We start from the raw sequence: 7916 nt of genomic DNA on the forward strand, positions 1-7916 counted from the left end.
GAAACAGCAGCCCAGGTAAGGCACACAAGCCATATCTCACAGGGAAGGTGCAACGCTTCGACTGGCCATCTGTTTGTATTCATCCACTGGGGAAACACCATTCAAAGGCATAGTTTTCTGCACCATAGACAGATGTGAATCTGTATTTTGTCTGTGACTTCCTCACCAGTCCCTGTGACACTTTTCATTTTTTTAGCCTTGATCTCTCAAGCCACACACAGTTCTAAAATAGCATGGTCTCAAAGATAAAACAACAATATGATCCTTTTCCCATCTCTACCACTCTTCCACTTGGTAACACTGGGAAAGGCCATTCACTCTTCGTATCACCATCCCTCTTTCCCTATCTGTAACATAAAACAAGTGACTCTACTTCATAAGCTGCTCACAGATAAAATGCTGACCAGGGTTATCGTTTGGGGAAAAAGGACAGATAAAACATCAGCCACAGAACACTTCCAGACAGAATTACCAAAGCTCTCCCTTACATACACATCCTGAATCTAACGCTGCCCATGATGAACACATTGTCCTTATTGGTCTGGAAAGGCTTGACACCAGGGCATCAATTAAGCCTGCTAATGCTCACCTCACACATGCCACTCATCACCATGGGAAGTGAAGAGTGGTGCTGTGGGATACCTAAGAAGTCCTTCAGGGCAGCACAGAGCAAGGGCCCCTGACTATTAATGGTCTGTCTGATACTGATAGAGGCACAGCTACCTCACCACAAGCCTTCTGCAACCTCCTCAAGTTTCTCCATGTTTTTAGGAGCTCCCTTTGCTCTGCTTTGAAAATGCATGGGATCAAAATGAGATCTTGGGGGAAAGGTTAAGAGTTTAAGAATGAGCTTCCTTGGAGTTATTATCTGTGGACAGCCAAAGATTGAAAAACATGTGAGAAGATAGCCGAATGAGCAAGATCACACCTGAAAGCCTTCATGAGAAACCCACACCTAAAAGTCAACGTTGCAGCTTGAAAGCATATGGGTGGTTTCTGCCTTGATGGGCAATCAGCACTGCATTGCACACGAGCAGGAGCACAGTGGCTGGCAGGGACAACAAGAGTCAACCAGGCATATTTCTTGTGCAGGAGAGCCGAGGTGTTGATCAGCACATCGCAGAGATGGACATATCTGCAGCCACGTCTCCACCACACAGCACCCACTCACCTCCTGGGTTCCCATTTGCAGCACCTCTTCCAGGGACACATATTTAGCACAGTAGTATAAACCGCCATCAAATCTGAGTGGCCGCACTTTATAGCCACTTCAGCTCAGGCCCAAACAATTGCAGAGTCCACTGTAGCAAAGATTAGGCCCGTATATTATTTTTAAAGCAATAGTTTGTTTTGGTTTCACTCTCTTGTCTGCACCTCTCTGAAACTGCCTGCTGTTTGTTTGGGATATTTGCAGGCATGCAGTGTTTTCCCATCCAACTTTACAAGGGACATTGCCGTCTTAGCAGGCTCTGCCTTTGACTCCTGCACTGCTATGGCCAAGTCCTTGGACTCCTTGCAGAGTAAATCAACTGATGTCTACAAAAGCAGATGTGAAAAAATAACATATGCATAAGAACGGACACATTAAACTATGAGAAGTAATTGCAGGTGTGCAGGAGAGTTCCAAGACCGATGCTTATTGCTCCAGTGGATAAAAAGGCTACAAGGACTGGGGACCTACACTTCATACTCCGTGTGAAAACCCAGGCAAATCCTCTCTTATTGAAAACTGGCACTTTGAAAAACAGGGAATTGCAGCCCAGTGCTTCTCCCAAGATCTTCTCCCAAAGCTTCTCCCAAGCCCTGTTTGATGCTTCCCTCATGCAGGGCTGAGGCCCAGCAGCAGGGACTAGCTAGAACTGGCTCCTGAAAAGATGGAAAAATAGTTTCCTGAGGGAAAAGAAGAATTAGGCTTGTTTCACTTTGAAGGCTTGTTTGTTTGGTGCCTTTGGGAAAAAAAGAAAAAAAAAAAAAAAAAAAAAAAAAAAAAAAGGAAAAAGACAGTGATGTTTTTGATATTAAAAAAACACCCTTAAATGAAGAAGAAATCATTAAAAACTACATAAAGCAGTTATCCCTGTTGACAAACACTGCTGGCTGGCTGCAGTGCTATGCTAAGTTAGACATGGCACAGCATTACTCAGCAGCAATGAGGACTGCTGCAGATCACCACTGACAGCAGCTGCTGAAAAATCCTGGTCTGGTTTAGAGCCCACAACTCCTCCTGATCCACTGCTTAGACTGGTGTCTGCTATTGTGTGAATTGTACAACGTTAGCAGCATACGTGTTTATCTACCTGTTAGTACCACACACCAGCTCCCACCCCACTGTGCTGAGGAGCATCCTTCACAGACAGAGCAAGGCCTCCTTCCTTCAGGAAATCAAGCTGCCTTGTGCTCCCAGCCTCACTAGGACAAAACCAAGATGAGTAATCCAAAGAATTAATGTGACCTTTAAGCTCTAAACCAGCTATTTCATACATAGAGCAAATCTGATCCTGCAGTAGGAGGGATACCTTTCTTGGCATAGATGCCATCTATGCTCCCAGCACAATAGCAATGGAATTACGCTACTATCTTTGGTTAACTTCTCACTTATCTACCAAACACCCCATAGTCAAAACAGCTTGTCTCGCAAAATACGTTGCAAGTGTCAAAGCAAATTTTCTCCATCTTTCCTTAGACAAAACACATTCTCCATCCTATGAGTTAACACCACGAAGAGTTTCCTACATGATTACAGAAAACCAAGAGCCAAACCCATGCAGCTCCACACTGAGATGCCGAGGGCTCTGAAACTGGAAACCCACTCAAACACTTCCCTTCGGCTGAGCCAGGAGCCTCAGGGGTCCCAATAACCTGAGGTAGTGCTCCAAGGTCTGTCACTCAGAGACAAAACCCACTTTTCTGCTGCCAAAACACAGCAAAAAACAGCTTCCTGCCATTTCTTCAGCCCATTTCCCCCGAGGCATCACCTCAGCTCCTAAGGGGAGGAGGTGGGAGGGCAGAGCCAAAACTTGCAAGAACCCTTTTCAACCTTCCAGAAGGCTTCAAAATGAGTCCCCACAGCACCACCAGGCAAAGAGGATGCTTCTCTGCCAGTCCTCCTCAGTCAGGGGACCCAAAATAAGTCTCCATGCATGCTCAAGGAGCAATTGCCTTGGGGATCACCTCAGGCCCACAGTGTTTTGCCTCTGCCCCAGCTCAGCACCAGACGGGATGTGGGAAGCTGCACACCGCTGGCCCTACCTCTGCCCACAGTTCCAGAAATGGCAGTAATTAAGTTGTAAATGCAGCAATGCTCTTCCAACCCCCCCCCCTCCCACCCTATATGTTTTCATTCAGCCGTACAGCAGAAATATTTCCTGGCATCTGTCTTCAATTGAGGGCAGGGAGGGAGGTAAACTGATGAAGAGAAGACCTATGGAAGGGACGTGTTCTTAGAGGTCCTTTGGGGAAAAGGAGGGGGAGACAGAAAAGAAGAGCAACAGCGCCTTTGATCAACATTTCCACAATGCTGTGTTTAAGGTAGTGAGCATAAGCCCCATTATTTCAGGCACGTGGTCCACATGCTCCAGTACCAAGCTGCAGGCTGCTTCACTTCTGAGTGCTAGAAAAATATCCTCACCTTCACTCGCGTGTTTCCTTGCTGGAAATCCAACAAGGAGTATCCTCCCCAGAATTAGCAAAACGGATACCAGTGCAGAAGCCAGAATGAGAAGAACAAAATGCTGACAAACTCACCACCAGCCTCAGCACAACACTCCTGCCTGGGAAAGCACAGAGGCACCACGTCCCCATTGCTGCCTGCCTGCATACGCAAGCTGCAGGAACCAGGAGCAGTAAGAAACAATTGCAGGCAAAAATCAGAGACCACTGCTGAAGGAGATAATGATCCACACCTGCTGCACGCTGGGGAACACCTGGGGCTGGGCTCACAAACCAAGCCCTGGGAGAAAGCTCAGCAGCTGCTCTTTGCTAGCAAGTGCTCACGCCATCACAGCCCTATGCAAAGCTGGCCTGTGCCACATGAGCAATGCACCACAGTGCAGTGAAATATCACCTGTAAGCAGCTCTTGCTCTTATACAAGGAATTTCACCTCACTCCTGTTCACTGCACGCACACAGAGAGTTTATTATCCTCTTTCCATCTGTAAGACATCAGGTTTTCTCTTCAATGTTATAAGCCTTCCAACAGAACCACTTGTACTTTTTTTCATATCCTTGCTGGGACGTATTAAAAAAAAAAACCTTCTCAACGCAAAGCTGTTTTCCATGGCACACCTTCCAGACTGCCCTGCTCCTTCCCACAAGTTCCAGCTTTTCTCCCAAATCCACCTTGTACCAAAAAACAGCATTTACTTACACAAGAAACATGTTGTTCCCACTGTGTCGTGGCCCTTTTGTTAACATACAAAGGTCTTGTGAACAGTGCCTGCCAATTCCAGAGAAAAAGCCAAGCAATTAATGACCAACAGAACCCCAGCTAATCATTCTGCATGCATTACGTTTGCACAGAAGCCAACAAAGTAATAAAATCACCAGGGCCAGTGTGAACCACTGCATTGCCCAAATGGAATCACCTGCTGCTATGGTATTTCCATAAAACCCTATTCCTTCAGGCCACTCCACCCCCACATTTCTTTTCCTGTAGTATGGGCTTAAAGGGAAAAAGTGGTCACAGGAGTTGCATTGCATCATAGGAAATATCAGAGTGTCTTATCTGGGCAGCAGCTGTCATTCTTCCTCTCAGTGACCTGAAGAAAATCCTAAAATGTATACTCCCTCTAAACACTAGAATGTGCACCAGAGTTAAAAATAATAGCAAAAAATAATAATAATAATGGGGAGGTATATCCACACCCAATGCTCAGAGCTCTGTCTTATGTGAGAATACACAGAAAATCCTGATTTTGTAATGATCAATTTCCAGGTTACCCTAGGTCCCCATGACAGAAGGACCTAAGTCCCATCTTTCAGTGCAAACATAGCTCCTTAGCAGATACAACCCTGCATGACCAGTCAGGTCGAGCTTGCTGCCATGCTTCCAGGTGGTCCCAATTAATCCCACGGAGTTAGAGCACAGCACGTAATCGGGAGCTCGCCTGCTCAGTCGGCAACTGGGAGCCCCAGACATGCTGTATTTATCTGTAAATCAAAGTGAAACTAAGCAGCTCCCTGTCCTTGACAGCATTGGTGTGTCTCCCAGTACGTGTTACAAATGACTTTTATGACATGCTGTGCGTCTTTCCACGTTGGACAGAGTGTTTATTCAAGGGTTTCTTCTGAAAAAAATATCAGAGGCCATCCAATGGGACCAGAATATATTCAAGAGCATATGCCGTCTTGTTTTATATTTTTTTTTGTCCATCAATAGCCATTGTGTTGTTTGAAAAATAAGAGTTTTGTTAATAGAAAAGCTTTTCAACGCTTTGATTTCTTGGTTTTTCTCCATCCCCTTCCCCCCCTCTTTCTTTCTCTGCAAAATGCCACTTGCAATTCACCATCTTTTTGTTCTGGGTGGTTATGCTAAAACTTCTGACCAAAGGCTTCTGGCCAAATTTTGCCCTCAGATATGCGCATTCAACTGCTGGTGAAATTAGTGGTTTGTTTGCGTGCAAGTTGCAGGAAGGAATTTGGCTCTGTCGGCAGCATTTTCCAAATGGCCACAGAGTGCATGCACACCAATTGCTCAGACCCACACTTTGGACAACATGGCCCCAGGGCAGCCAAATTCCCAGACCCCCACGCATCACATACCAAAACACTCATGATGCTGAGCTGCTGAGAAAGCATACCTCAGCGTTGGAGGAGGAAGTAGAACATCTGCTTGGCATGCTGGCATGGGAGCTGGCTGCTGGGCTTTTGTCTCCAGGCCGCTTTTGTGGCGACAACCCTGCTGAGCTACCTGAAGGAATCTAATGGCAGGGGCATCACAGAGGAAAGCAGGTACTGTGTGTTACAAGTGTGCATTATCTTGCACGTCTACATGACTGCATGTCTACTAGTGCATTGATGAGTGACACAGCTCACACAGAACCCTGCTTGCTCTCCACTGACTGCAGAGTAGGTGGGTGCCTCCACAACACTACCTGGAATAATGTCACCATACACCCAAGACCTCAAATATTGCATGCTATGAGGTGGTGACCAAACTTTCCTATTAGGAAAAAGCCTGCTTGTGGAGAGTCTAGTTGTTCTATGTATGCACATTCTCCATGGAGGAATCTGCCTGATGCAATTAGGTGCAATTAGGATGGAGGAAATGACACTGTTCATGGCTGGTCCCCATGTTTCTCCCACTATTTCAGTTAGTGGCAGTGCAATAATGAATTTCAAGAAGAGTGGAAAGCAAAAGAATGAACAAGCCCAATATTGAACTCTTTTGCTCATTCAGCTAACAACAGAATCTTCACACGCACCATTCTTCAACTAAAAGGATGAAGAGCAAATGCTATGGCACGCCCACAGCATTTCCAGCCCAAAGGCCTTTCTGGTACTTGTATCCATCTCTGTGCCAGCCTTAAAAACCTCTCCTGCATGCTGAGGTACACAAGGAGAAAACAACATCCTTGACACAAGACCTAGTTCACATCCTTTTTAAGCCAGATTATTCCCACTCATGTATTTTGGGAGACAACGTAAACATGGTCCAAACTTGTCAAACTCATAGAAATTTCCCAGGTACGCCTCTGAACTGAAAACAAGTCATTACCGCTTTACAGAAACCACTTCTTTTTGTCAACAGGGTTGCTTAATGACTCTCTGGACCAATAGCTTGTTACAGAAGCACACAGACTTTCTCCTAGGAAAGCTACACAGAGTCTGCAAGCTTCTTCATTCAGATGAATTTTTTGCCCTGACCCTTCGGTCCATATGCTGCAACAGTCCCCCAACAACCATGAAGCTCATCATGAAAAGAATGCTCCATGACATAAGCAAAAGCACTAGAAGTGACTTTGCAAGACTGCACCTGGCTTATAGACATATAGATATAGCACAAGAGTTGGTCTTTGACCAGGAAATATTTCTAACCTTCTAAAGTCTGCACCTTCATAAACATGAGAGCTTTTTGAATTGAACCTTTTCTGTGACATCCAAGTAACTCCCAGTGGGGATGAACAAAAAAAAAAGCCCAACAAACTGCTCAACTAAAAGAACAGAAAATAATTGCCCTCAAAGGAAGAACCTCTCTAGTGTCTTGGCTACATAACACAATGATAAACCTGAATAAAATTGGTCTTGGTCTCTGCTGACACCAAAGACCTGGATGGATATTGTTGTCATCACTTTGAACCGAAGGACACAAAAGACCTCATTTATTCTTCCTGCTTCATTCCTTGCCATAAAAGCCAGGAAATGTAGTAATATGGCATTTCCAGTGCCATTTCATTTACTTTGTGCCTGAATTATTTTTATTTCCCAAGACAAATGAAGAAGTGTGAGACAAGCAGTTGTCCTTAATTCCAAATTTCCTGCCATTGACCAGTTTAAACCATAGATCTGATGTTGTTAGGACAATATTTTCTTCTATACGTGTCTTACTGGTGATGTTAACTACTTACTGTTTATTTCCTACAGCAGCTGGGAACACGGAAACATGTACTGAAAGGGCTGAGTCACCTCTCTGTTGTTTAATGTTAGCATCACAGCCTGGACACAGCTTGGTAAGGATGTTCGTGCCTCCAAAACCAGGAGCTCCTGTCAGGGTGGAGTACAGACCTTCAAAAAAGAGAAAAAAAGCAGTGAGAAGCAGTGCCAAATGGGGGAGTGCCAACAAACAGTGAGCATAGATGGACAGTCAGACCTTAATCCCACTAAACGGTAAGCAGATAGGCCTGAAGGGAACTTCTGCTACTCTAGTCTCATCAACCAAACAGTGAGGTTTTCAGCTCTTTGTGGACAAGCAGAATTTG

Source organism: Centrocercus urophasianus, unplaced genomic scaffold (assembly GCF_019232065.1).
Source record: "Centrocercus urophasianus isolate 14NV4802_14NV808 unplaced genomic scaffold, USGS_Curo_1.0 seq_17, whole genome shotgun sequence".
Classification (NCBI taxonomy): Eukaryota; Metazoa; Chordata; class Aves; order Galliformes; family Phasianidae; genus Centrocercus; species Centrocercus urophasianus.